Source organism: Elephas maximus, chromosome 2 (genome assembly GCF_024166365.1).
Source record: "Elephas maximus indicus isolate mEleMax1 chromosome 2, mEleMax1 primary haplotype, whole genome shotgun sequence".
Classification (NCBI taxonomy): domain Eukaryota; kingdom Metazoa; phylum Chordata; class Mammalia; order Proboscidea; family Elephantidae; genus Elephas; species Elephas maximus.
The window spans coordinates 69637468-69651743 of NC_064820.1; the positions used below are offsets into that span (position 1 = coordinate 69637468).

General features: G+C 36.5%; 1 protein-coding gene and 1 non-coding gene across 6 annotated transcripts in view; both read left to right on the forward strand.

The window, feature by feature from the left end:
* Window positions 1-14276, forward strand: part of CWC27 (CWC27 spliceosome associated cyclophilin) — a 255184-nt gene that overhangs the window by 69902 nt on the left and 171006 nt on the right. The window lies entirely within an intron of this gene.
* On the forward strand, window positions 6121-6225 carry LOC126070775 (U6 spliceosomal RNA). The gene has a single exon (XR_007516296.1). It is a non-coding gene; the product is annotated as a U6 spliceosomal RNA (small nuclear RNA).

The following is a 14276-nucleotide window of genomic DNA, read 5'->3' on the forward strand; positions in this document are numbered from 1 at the left end:
ATTTTTTTAGATGTGATTAAAATCAAAGTAAAAGAGATTATCCAATGTAATATTGGAACCTAATTCAATCAATTGAAAAGCTTTAAAAGCAGAGCTAAGGCTTCCTTGAAGAAAAAATTTCACCTGTGGATAGCAGCTTCAGCCCAAGAGTTCCAGCTTGCCCTTCCTGATGGTCTGCGCTATGGATTTCATACTTGCCTAGCCATCCTCCACAATTCCATAATCCATGCAATAAATCTCTCTCTCTCTCTCTCTATTAGAATATACCGTCATAAATACCAAAACCAGGTAAAGACACCACAAAAAAAGAAAATTACAGACCTATACCCTCATGAACATAGATGCAAAAATCCTCAACAAAATTCTAGCCAATAGAATTCCACAACATATCAAAAAAAATAATCCACCACGACCAAGTGGGATTTATACCAGGTATGCAAGGTTGGTTTAATATTAGAAAAACCATTAATGTAATCCACCATATAAATAAAACAAAAGACAAAAACCACATGATCTTACCAATTGATGCAGAAAAGGCATTTGACAAAGTCCAACACTCATTCATGATAAAAACTCTCAGCAAAATAAGAATTGAAGGAAAATTCCTCAACATAATAAAGGGCATCTATACAAAGCCAACAGCCGACGTCATTCTAAATGGAGAGAGCCTGAAAGCATTTCCCTTGAGAACGGGAACCAGACAAGGATGCCCTTTATCACCGCTCTTATTCAACATTGTGCTAGAGGTCCTAGCCAGAGAGCAATTAGGCTAGACAAAGAAATAAAGGGCATCCAGATTGGCAAGGAGGAAGTAAAATTATCTCTATTTGCAGATGACATGATCTTATACACGGAAAACCCTAAGGAATCCTCCAGAAAACTACTGAAACTAATAGAAGAGTTTGACAGAGTCTCAGGTTATAAGATAAACATACAAAAATCACTTGGATTCCTCTACATCAACAAAAAACATTGAAGAGGAAATCACCAAATCAATACCATTCACGGTAGCCCCCAAGAAGATAAAATACTTAGGAATAAATCTTACCAAAAATGTAAAAGACCTATACAAAGAAAACTATGAAGTACTAGTGCAAGAAACTAAAAGGGACCTACATAAGTGGAAAAACATACCTTGCTCATGGATAGGAAGACTTAACATAGTAAAAATGTCTATTCTACCAAAAGCCGTCTATACATACAATGCACTTCCGATCCAAATTCCAATGACATTTTTTAAATTGATGGAGAAACAAATCACCAACTTCATATGGAAGGGAAAGAAGCATCGGATAAGCAAAGCATTACTGAAAAAGAAGAAGAAAGTGGGAGGCCTCACTCTACCTGATTTTAGAACATATTATACAGCCACAGTAGTCAAAACAGCCTGGTATTGGTACAACAACAGGCACATAGACCAGTGGAACAGAATTGAGAACCCAGATATAAATCCATCCACATATGAGCAGCTGATATTTGACAAAGGCCCAGTGTCAGTTAATTGGGGAAAAGATAAGTCTTTTTAACAAATGGTGCTGGTATAACTGGATATCCATTTGCAAAAAAATGAAACAGGACCCATACCTCACACCATGCACAAAAACTAACTCCAAGTGGATCAAAGACCTAAACATAAAGACTAAAACGATAAAGATCATGGAAGAAAAAATAGGGACAACGTTAGGAGCCCTAATACAAGGCATAAACAGAATACAAAACATTACTAAAAATGACAAAGAGAAACCAGATAACTGGGAGCTCCTAAAAATCAAACACCTATGCTCATCTAAAGACTTCACCAAAAGAGTAAAAAGACCGCCTACAGATTGGGAAAAAATTTTCAGCTATGACATCTCTGACCAGCGCCTGATCTCTAAAATCTATATGATTCTGTTAAAACTCAACCACAAAAAGACAAACAACCCAATCAAAAAGTGGGCAAAGGAGATGAACACGCACTTCACTAAAGAAGATATTCAGGCAGCTAACAGATACATGAGAAAATGCTCTCGATCATTAGCCATTAGAGAAATGCAAATTAAAACTACGATGAGATTCCATCTTACTCCAGCAAGGCTGGCATTAATCCAAAAAACACAAAATAATAAATGTTGGAGGGGCTGCAGAGAGATTGGAACTCTATACACTGCTGGTGGGAATGTAAAATGGTACAACCACTTTGGGAATCTATCTGGCATTTTCTTAAAAAGTTAAAAATAGAACTACCATACAACCCAGAAATCCTACTCCTTGGAATATACCCTAGGGAAATGAGCCTTTACACGAACAGATATATGCACACCCATGTTTATTGCAGCTCTGTTTACAATAGCAAAAAGCTGGAAGCAAACAAGGTATCCATCAACAGATGAATGGTTAAATAAATTATGGTATATTTACACAGTGGAATACTACGCATCGATAAAGAGCAGTGACGAATCTGTGAAACATTTCATAACATGGAGGAACCTGGAAGGCATTATGCTGAGTGCAATTAGTCAGATGCAAAAGGACAAATACTGTGTAAAACCAGTATTACAAGTTCTTGAGAAATAGTATAAACTGAGAAGAACACATTCTTTTGTGGTTACGAGAGGGGGGAGGGAAGCAGGGAGGGAGAGGGTTATTTACTGATTAGTTAGTAGATAAGAACTACTTTAGGTGAAGGGAAGGACAATACTCAATACAGGGAAGGTCAGCTCAACTGGACTGGACCAAAAGCAAAGAAGTTTCCAGGATAAACTGAATGCTTCGAAGGTCAGTGGAGCAAGGGCGGGGGTTTGGGGACTATGGCTCAAGGGGACTTCTAAGTCAATTGGCATAATAAACTCTATTATAAAAACATTCTGCGTCCCACTTTGAAATGTGGCGTCTGGGGTCTTAAATGCTAACAAGCGGCCATCTAAGATGCATCAATTGGTCTCAACCCATCTGGATCAAAAGAGAATGAAGAACACCAAGGTCATACGATAACTATGAGCCCAAGAGACAGAAAGGGCCACATGAACCAGAGACTTACATCATCCTGAGACCAGAAGAACTAGATGGTGCCCGGCCACAACCTATGACTGCCCTGACAGGGAACACAACAGAGAACTCCTGAGGGAGCAGGAGAACAGTGGGATGCAGACCCCAAATTCTCATAAAAAGACCAGACTTAATGGCCTGACTGAGACTAGAAGAATCCTGGCGGTCATGGTCCCCAAACCTTCTGTTGGCGCAGGACAGGAACCATTCCCGAAGACTTCTCATCAGACATGGAAGGGACTGGACAATGGGCTGGAGAGAGATGCTGATGAAGAGTGAGCTACTTGTATCAGGTGGACACTTGAGACTGTATTGGCATCTCCTGTCTGGAGGGGAGATTGGAGGGTAGAGAGGGTTAGAAACAGGCAAAATTGTCACGAAAGGAGAAACTGGAAGAAGGGAGCGGCCTGACTCATTAGGGGGAGAGTAAATGAGAGTATGTAGTAAGGTATATATAAGCTTATATTTGACAGACTGACTTGATTTGTAAACTTTCACTTAAAGCACAATAAAAATTATTTTTTTTAAAAAAAAGAATATATCCTCATATTATTACTATTGATTGTTTCTCTGGTTGAGCCCAGACTGATACAGTTGTGCTTTCATTTTCGTTCATTTCAAAATATTTCCTAACTTCCCTTATGGCTTCATCTGTAACCTATGGGTTATTTAGAAGTATGCTGTTTAATTTCCAGGTATTTTTTTTTTTCAGGTGTTTTTCTACTATTGATGTCTAAATTAATTTCAATGTGGTCAGAGGACCTATTCCATGTGATTTCAGTTATTTTGCACTTATCAAGAGTTCCTTTTTTTGGCCCAGCATATGACTTATCTTGGATGTTCCATGTGTACTTGAAAAGAATGTGTATTCTTCTATGCTTGTCTGGAGTGTTCTATAGATGCGTAATCAAAATTACAGTGACATACCACTTCACATACACATACACAGGGTGGCTATAATACGAAAAGAATGCAGAAATAAGTTTTGGTAAGGATGTGGAAGAATTGGAACCCTCATGCATTGTTGGTGGACATAAAAAATGGTGAAGTCGCTGCAGAATTCAGTTCGGTGGATCCTCAAAAAGTTAAACATAGAATTACTATATGACCCAGAAATTCTCCTCGTACATGTATATTCAAGAAAATTGAAAACAGATATTCAAACAGAAAGTTGTACACAGATGTGCGTTGTAGCATTATTCGCAATAGCCAAGAAGTGGAACAGCCCAAATGTCCATCAATGGATAAATAAAATATGATATATCCATACACCTCTACTGGTCTGTCAGTTTGTCTAACTTTGGTGGCTTGTGTGTTGCTGTGATGCTGAAAGCTATGCCACCAGTATTTTGAATGCCAGTAGGATCACCCATAGGGGACAGGTTGCAGCAGAGCTTCCAGACTAAGATAAGACAGAATGACCTGGCTATCTACTTCTGAAAAAATTGACCAGTGAAAATTTTATGAATAGCAGTAGAACATTGGGTGATATGGTGCCAGAAGATAAGCCCCTCAGGTTGAAAGGCATTCATACCTCTCAAAGTAGAGTCGACCTTAATGACATGGATAGAGTAAAGCTTTTGGGACCTTCATTTGCTGAGATGGCATGATTCAAAGTGAGAATAAACAGCAGCAAATGTCCATTAGTAATTGGAACATGAAACATATGAGGTATGAATCTAAGAAAATTGGAAGCTGTCAAAAATGAAATGGAATGGATAAAGATGGATATCCTAGGCATTAGTGAACTGAAAGGGACTGGTATGGGTCATTTTGAATCAGATAATCATATGCTCTTTTCTGTTGGGGAGGACAAGTTGAAGAGGAGTGGAGTTGTGTTCATCTTCAAAACAAACATTTCAAGATCTGTCCTGAAATACAGTACTATCAGGACAGGATAATAGCCAAACACCTATAAGGAAGACCAGTTAATATGAGTATTATTCAAACTTATCCACCAAACACTAATGCTAAACATGAAGAAATTAAAGATGTTTACCAACTCCTGCAGTCTGAAATTGATTAAACATGCAGTCAAGATGCGTTGTTAATTACTGGTGATTGGAATGCGAAAGCTGGAAACAAAGAAGGATCAATAGTTGGAAAATACAGCCTTGGTGATAGAAATGACGCTGGTGATAGAAACAGTGCCAGTGATAGAAACAATGTCAGTGAATGCATGATAGTATTTTGCAAGACCAATGATCTATTCATTGGAAATACCTCACCAGATGGAATATACAGGGATCAAATCTACAACATCCGTGGAAAGAGATAATGGAGAACCTTGATGTCATCAGTTAGAACAAGCCAGGAGCCGACTACAGATCATCAGTTGCTCATATGCAAGTTCAAGTTGAAGCTGAAGAAAATTTAAAGAAGTCTACGAAAACCAGATTTTAACCTTGAGTATATCCCACCTGAACTTAGAGACCATTTCAAGAACAGATTTAACCCATTAAACACTAATGACCAAGACCAGGCAAATTGTGGGATGGCATCAAAGACATCATACATGAAGAAAGCAAAAGATCTTTAAAAAAAAGCCAGAAAGAAAGACCAAAATGGATGTTGGAAGAGACTCTGAAACTTGCTCTTGAATGTAGAGTAGCTAAAGCGAATGGAAGAAATGATGAAATAAAAAGCTGAACAGAATATTTAAAAAGGCAACTGAGAAGACAAAGTAAAGTATTATAATGAAATGTGCAAAGACCTGGAGTCAGAAAACCAAAAGGGAAGAACACATTTGGCACTTCTCAAACTGAAAGGACTGAAGAAAAATTCAAGTCTCGAGTTGCAATGTTGAAGGATTCTGTGGGCAAAATGGAAACCCTGGTGGCGTAGTGGTTAAGTGCTACGGCTGCTAACCAAAAGGTCGGCAGTTCGAATCCACCAGGCACTCTTTGGAATCCCTATGGGGCAGTTTTACTCTGTCCTATAGGGTCGCTATAAGGTTGCTATGAGTCGGAATCGACTCGACGGCACTGGGTTTGGTTTGTTTGGTTTATGGGCAAAACAGTGAATGATGCAGGAAGCATCAAAAGCAGATGTTAGGAATACAGAGAGTCACTGTACCAAAAAGAATTGGTTGGTGCTCCCTTCGGGAGCATATATACTAAAATTGGAACAATACAGAGAAGGTTAGCATGGCCCCTACACAAGGATGACATGCAAATTCATGGAGCGTTCCGTATTTTTTATTCACTAACTAGATAAAAAAAAAAAAACTAGATGATAGACAAGAATTATCTTAGGTGAAGGGAATGACAACAATGCAGTACAGGGGAGGTCAGCACAACTGGACTAAACCAAAAGCTAAGAAGTTTCCTGATACAACCAAACACTTTGAGGGACAGAGTAGCAGGGGTGGGGTTCCAGGGACCATGGTTTCAGGGAACATCTAGGTCAATTGGCATAACAAAGTATATTAAGAAAACGTTCTGCATCCCACTTTGGTGAGTGGTGTCCCGGGTCTTAAAGCTACCAAGTAGCCAAGATAAATCAATTGGTCTCAACCCACCTGGAACAAAGGAGAATGAAGAACACCAAAGGCACAAGGAAAATATGAGCCCAAGAGAAAGAAAGGGCCACATAAACCAGAGATTCCATCAGCCTGAGAGTGAAAGAAAGAGATGGTGCCCCACTACCACCAATGACTGCCCTGATAGGGAATACAACAGAGAATCCCTGATGGAGCAGGAGAAAAGTGGGGTGCAGAACTCATTCTAGTAAAAAGATCAGACTTAATGGTCTGACTGAGACTGAAGGGACTCCAGAAGACACAGCCCCTGGATTCTGTTAGCCCAAAACTAAAACCATTTCTGAAGCCAGCTCTTCAGACAAACATTAGACTGGACTATAAGACATAAAATGATACTTGTGAAGAGTGTGCTTCTTAGCTAAGGTAGATACATGAGACTAAATGGGCAACTCCTGTTCAGAGGCAAGATGAGAAGGCAGAAAGGGACAGGAGCTGGTTGAATGGACACAGGAAATCCAGGGTGGAAAGGAGGAGTGTGCTGTCATGTTATAGGGAGAGCAACTAGGATCACATAATGTATGTATAAACTTTTGTATGAGAAACTAACTTAAGCTGTAAACTTTCACTTAAAGCACATAGAAAAAAGATCTTAGTAAAACAATCTCCAAATTAAAAAAAAAAAAAAAGAATTGGTCAATGTTCAACTATTTCAGGAGGTAGCATATAATTAAGATCTGATGGTATTGAAGAAGAAGTCCAAGCTGCACTGAAGGCATCAGCAAAAAGCAAGGCTCCAGGAATTGATGGAATACCAATTCAGATGTTACAACAAATGGATGCAACACTGGAAGCAGTCACTCATTTTTGCCAAGAAATTTGGAAGACAGCTATCTGACCAACCTACTGGAGGGGATTTATATATGTGCCTGTTGCAAAGAAGTGTGATCCAACAGAATTTGGAAGTTATGGAACAGTATTATTAAAATAACTTGGAGGTAAAATTTTGCTGAAGATAATTCAAAAACAGTTGCAGCAGTACGTCAATAGGCAACTGCCACAAATTCAAGCCAGATTCAGAAGAGGACATGAAACAAAGGGTATCATTGATGTCAAATGGATCTTGGCTGAAAGCAGAGAATATCAGAAAGGTGTTTACTTGTGTTTTATTGACTATGCAAAGGCATTCAACTGTGTGGATCATAACTAGTTATGGATAACATGTTGAAGAATGGGAGTTCCGGAACACTTAATTGTGCTCATGTGGAACCTATACGTAGGTGAAAAGACAGTTGTTCAAACAAAACAATGGGATACTACATGGTTTAAAATCAGGAAAGGTGTGCATCGGAGTTGTATCATTGTATCTTTTCACCATACTTATTTAATCTGTATGCTGAGCAAATAATCAAAGAAGCTGGACTATATGAAGAAGAATGGGGCATCAGGATTGGAGGAAGACTCATTGACTCATTAACAACCTGTGTTATACAAATGACATAACCTTGCTTGCTGAAAGCCAAGAGGACTTGAAGCTCTTACTGGTGAAGATCAAAGACTACAGCCTTTAGTATGCATTATACCTCAACATAAATAAACAAAAATCCTCACAACTGGACCAATAAGCAACATCATGATATACAGAGAAAATATTGAAGTTGTCAAGTATTTTATTTTACTTGGATCCACAGAAAGTGCCCATGGAATGAGCAGTCAAGAAATCAAATGATTTATTTTTGCATTGGGCAGATCTGCTGCAAAAGACCTCTTTAAAGTGATGAAAAGCAAAGATGTGACTTTGAGGAATAAGGTGTTCCTGACCCAAGTCATGGTATTTTCAACTGCCTCATATGCATGTGAAAGCTGGACAGTGAATAAGAAAGATGGAAGAATTGATGCATTTGAATTATGGTGTTGGTGAAGAATATTGAATATACCATGGCTGCCAGAAGAATAAACAAATCTGTCTTGGAAGATGTATAGCCAGAATGCTCCTTAGAAGTGAAGGTGGCGAGACTTCATCTCATGTACTTTGGACACGTTATCAGGAGGGGCTAGCCCCTGGAGAATGACATCATGCTTGGTAGAGTAGAAGGTCAGTGTTAAAAGAGGAAGACCATCAATGAGATGGATTGACGCAGTGGCTGCAACAAAGGGCTCAAACATAGCAATGATTGAGAATGGTGCAGGACCGGGCAGTGGTTTGTTCCGTTTTACAGACTGTGGCTGTGAGTTGGAAACGACTCAAGGACACCTAACAACAATAAACCAACAACACCAAAAGTATTGGGGGCACTTTAGACTTGCATTTAAGGTTTAAATTATACATGGCAGCTTGCAAATTTCCTTGACTGTCATAATTTTTATGATTGCATTCCTGCGAACCCGAGGACCAAGTAGTCGGTTTTGACTTTTACTTCATTAATTACTTGAATGAATAAGTGAGTAGTAATTTTTAACTTCCTTTCTTGCCACTTGATTATTTGCCGTAGATCATAATATAACTGTTATTTTCGTGTCTTCTGCTTTCTGCTTTATCCTGTTTAATATTTAGAAATCTTATTTAGTTTCCTCTTGATTATCCAAGAGCATACTTTTAGTTGGTAAATTTTCTTGGACTTGTCTTACTTAATTTTGTTTGTAACTTTTTTTTTTTTTTTTTTGGCAATTTTGTCTCACCCTAAAAAGAGAAAAAGTAAATGGAAATGAAATATCAAATCAGTATTTTCTTCTTTGGAGTGAGTTTTACCCATCCTTAACAAAACAGTAGTAGCCAGGACCAAATGGCCTTTTGAATTTTCAATATGCTTCTCTTTAAACAAGCTCAATGAAAAAAATAGAAAATTAAAAATAGAAGGTTGTTGGATCATTTTCTTAGAATATTCCTCATGTTATTCCCTTAAATAATATACTTACTATTTGTGATTTACCTGCAATTCATGTAATATTCATTTTACATTTCTGTAGTGAATGGGAAGATGGATTAGATGATCTATTTAGGCTTCAATGTACTGAGAACATTTCTTGAATTTGAGATTTGTAAGGTACCTTAGAGGCCATCTGATCCAGTATTTCACCAAGCCTCAGAATTCCTTTTACTGAAATTTATTTCCAAGTCATAAACTGATATGACATGTTTGTGTGAGAGTTATTTTTCCATGTTCTTCCTCTTCTCATTACAATTAGTAACTGAAACTTGACTATAAAAAAGGTACTCATATATAAGAGCCTGAATGCCTTGTGTTGTGGTAGTGTAAAGAGTATTGCTTTGGAGTTAAACAAACCCAATTTGGCATACTGGCTGTGCCACATACTAGCTTAATATTTTTGGATTAATTATTTAATCTCTCTAAGTCTCAATTTCTTCATTTTAAAACAGGAATAAAAATACCTATCTTATCAGATTGTTGTTATGATGAGATGAGTTGGTAGGCATTAATTAATTATAAACCAGTTGCCGTTGAGTTGACTCCAACTCACAGTTACCCTATAGGAGAGAGTAGAACTGCCCCATAGGATTTCCAGGGAGCAGCTGGTGGATTCGAACTGCCAACCTTTTGGTTGGCAGCCAAGCTCTTAACCACTGTGCAACCAGGGCTCCCAATTAATTATAGCTATTAAAATTGTATCAGTTATAATACATTCCTTTCCAGTTTTCAAGATACTATGTATTTATGCAGACATTCTTAACACATTTTTAGAATTTTTCAACTGATTGTTTTCTGAATATTGTCCATTTTATTATTTGAGGTTTTCTTTTCAACTTAAGAAGAAAACGGTTAACTTATAATAAAAAAAAAATAAATAACTTATAATACATTTTTTAAATAGCCGAAATGGGTCATTTATACTACCTTTTCATTCCCATTAGTTAGCATTTAACCTTGTTCCCCACCTAATCTTTCTATGCCAATTGTTCACTGCATCTGAATAGAACTGTAAAAGTTTAAGGTTGAAAGACTCATATCAGCTGTCTCCCAGTTTCCTCATTTTACAGGTAAAGTTTTGAGAGGATAAGTGACTTATTTTAAGATCACTTTGTTACTGACAACTTAGGTCATCTGAGTCTGAATCTGAATCTGGAACACTTTTTTCCTGTCGCACCTTCTGAAAGCTCCCAAGCCACTCACCAGTCTACAACACATTAAACTCAAGCAGCTATTAAATTCACAATATTTTTTTCCCACTTACTAAATAGTTTTTAAAAAGGTGCATGTCACTAATAAACATTGGTTTTTATACATTTGCCTATTCTAGATATTTCATATAATGGAATATTTGTCCTTTTCTGACTGATTTATTTCACTCAGCATAATGTTTTCAAGGTTCATCCATGTTGTAGCACGTATTAGGACTTCATTTTTCTTTATGTCAGAATAATGCTCCATTGTATGTATGTACCACATTTCGTTTATTGCATCAGTGCAAATATCAAAATAGTGAAAAGGGAAAATCATGTCTTAATATTTTTATTATAATAGTTTGGACTTCACGTTCTTTTGAAATGGTTTTAGGGTTTCCCAAGGCCCACAAATTACACTTTGAGAACTGCTCATGTGATTTAAGAATATAGTGCCCAGACTCTGGAACCAAATTAATCTGTTCTGCCACTGCCTAGCTGTGAGCTCTAAACCAAAACCAAACCCATGACTGTCAAATTGATTCCGACTTATAGTGACCGTATACGACAGAGTAGAACTCCCTGATAGGGTTTTCAGGGGGCCGCTGGTGGGTTTGAACTGCTGACCTTTTGGTTAGCAGCCGAGCTCTTAACCATTGTGCCACATGAGCTCTAAACCAAGTAATTATCCCAGTTTTCTCATTTGTAAAGTCTGTTTATAATAGTACCATATCATAGGATTGTTGTGAGGATTAAGTAAATTAATGTATATATAAAACTCTTAGAACAGTATCTGGTATGTAATAAGCATATATGTTTGTAAATTATTTTATATTATGCACACATACACAGACATGCAGATTTATGGATATATTCCATTAATTTGAGATGTTTTGAAAATACCAAGTTCATCTCATTGCTTTCAAGTCGGCTCATACTTAAACTGGGCCAGACACATAACATACATTTTAGTTCTGAAGACCCTCAGAGACAGTTCTTTGTATATCTTAGTTATAATACTTCAGGTTGCAAAGAGTGTGTTTTGATAACAGTGATGGAGAGGTAAATGTTGACATCTATATTCTATAACTGGATTCTCTTCTTGACCAATGTATGTTTTTGAGATATTCCCCCTGCTGTTTATATTGCCTTGAAAGGTATTTTCAGTGTGATATAAAGAGGTTTACGGATTGTTTTGGACTTTAGCATTAAATGATGGCTCAACTTGGTCTAGTCTTAAAAGGTAAACATCCGTTTATATTGCTTTCTGTAGGCCTTTGCTTTTAGTTCATATATTCTTTGCAATTTGGATTTATTTGAAAGTTGATAGCACTGTGACGTTCTCAAATAGTTTTGATCCTCTTTCTTCTATGGGCTTCACCCAGAGCTTTGTGCCAGGAAGCTAGGTATCATCTTTACTACACAGTGTAGGAGGAGAATGGTAAGTCTCTAAATATAATCGAAATCAGTGTTTCTGTAAGTTAAACCCTTCCTTTATCCTACACAAGCTGTTGATTGCCCCTGCCTTACATTTTTGCCAGAAGTTCTGATTGAAAGTGAAAGTAGCATAACCATACTTTTGTGGTCAGTGGGAGCCTTTATGCTATTTATCAATCAATTTGGATGAAATTATTCTGATAAAATAGTAAATAACACTTACTTGAGCTTGTATGGTATGACTAAACATGAGATGGAGGAAAAATCAACTGTGGATTTTTTTATGGAAACAATTTCTCAAAATTTGCCCACCCCCCCTTTTTCTAAGAAATCATGTTGTATATTCTAAAGAAAGTAAAACCAAATTAGTTAACTGAAAATTTAGACATTTATTGAATTACATCTGTTTGCATAAAAGAGTAACAGTTAAAACTTTTTTCTGTCATCTTTGTAACCAGGAACATAACCCTCATCTTTTCTGACTGAACTTTAAATGAACTCTTCTCTAAAACTCTTAATAGTAAGTCTCCTCATACTAGCTTAGTATTCTTTTACATAGCATAAACACAAAAGGACTTTTTCTTTTACTTTTTTTGTAAATCAACTTTGATGTAATTTGCTATTACCCTACAAAAGATCTGGAATAATTTTATATTTCATTTTAACCTCATGTTCATAATTTGGTTCTTGATTCTATGAAACACCTTTCACCTTAAGTTAGACTAGATGATAATCACTCTTCTTAGCTTCGCCAAAAGGTAATGCTCAGTGCAGTGACACATTCAAAAGGAAAGAGGGAAGATTTCCAAGCATTCATCTTGACTTGATGTTTAGTGATGCCTTTCCTTCCTTGTATCTTCTGCTGTTTGTTTTGATTGAAACTAAAGTTGTTTTTTTTTTTTGTATACTTCAAGGACACATATGTATTCTATACCTATGGTTTAAAAATTTCCCATTCATGCAGTGGGTTTTTTTGTTGTTGTTGTTAATACTATGCTCTTTCTTCAGACTTGTGTACACCTAAGCTCTTAATCCTTTCCCCTGAGCCATCTCCAAAAGCAAGCTTCATATTTGGTGAAGAAAGAATTGTTTCTAAAGATTGTCCTTGGATTCAGTCATAGAACAGGAAAAGAGTTTGCAGTTTTGGGACTTTCCCTGGCTCCCACTGCCAAAACAACTGAAAGTTTCTGGAGCTTGCATAGGTTCCCTCTTAATGGGTACAGAGACATATCTTTTAAAATCTGGATTGACAAATCAGAAATGGAGAGGTTTATAATAAATGTATATTTTCGCATGATCTTTTTTGTATTTATAAGTATAATTTTATGTTTTTTGATAAATTAAAAGCTACCCTTTCGAGCATCTAACAGTAGACTGAAGAAACTTTTCTAAGAATAGGATATATCCACTAACTTTCTTTACTATGCATTAACTTAATGTCTTTAAATAGTAAAGTCTTTCAATATTATAATTAGAAAATATACTCTACAAAAAGTTATTGAATAAGTGAATAACTATTTTTTATCTTAAGTAAAAATCTAAAAAATTATAGCTAAATGTGTATTCCTCCTTCCCTCTACATGCATGTCCATAAAACTGACGTAATCCTGGTTATGGATGTCTTATGCATTCAAACTGTAGATTGCTGAATGTTTGGCAAAGATAATTATATACTTTGGTGTGGGACGTGGAAACAGCAAACTTTTCCACTTTCCATTATGTAAATTAGCAGTGGAAATAGTTGTATAGTTCTCTATGATGTTATCTTGCTAAATATAGGTAATGCAGTTTCCTTCCTATTAGGAGGAATAATTTGCCATGAATTGATGGTCAATATTTTGATATAATTTAAGTTTCACACTGATACTCATTCATAATGTAGAACATCCAGCCTCTTTTGATAATTTATTTTTTCCTTCAAACTCCTGTGAGATTATAGCATGTAGCAAAATTAATCAGACTTTCCTAATAACTTTTCTAGTATAGGATATCTTTGTATTTTTTATGAGGGAGAACACTATATTCTTCCTGAAGGAAAAAAGACTTGAGTCTTCAAAATATGTGTTGGATCTTTATCTATTTTTCTTGGTGAGCCTATCTTAATTCTTGGAACTATTGGAAGGTGGACAGTCAAACCCAAATGAAGATTTAAAACTTGATAGTATCATTTTAATGATAAAATAGATAGAAATTGTTTAACCGAAGAAGAAAATA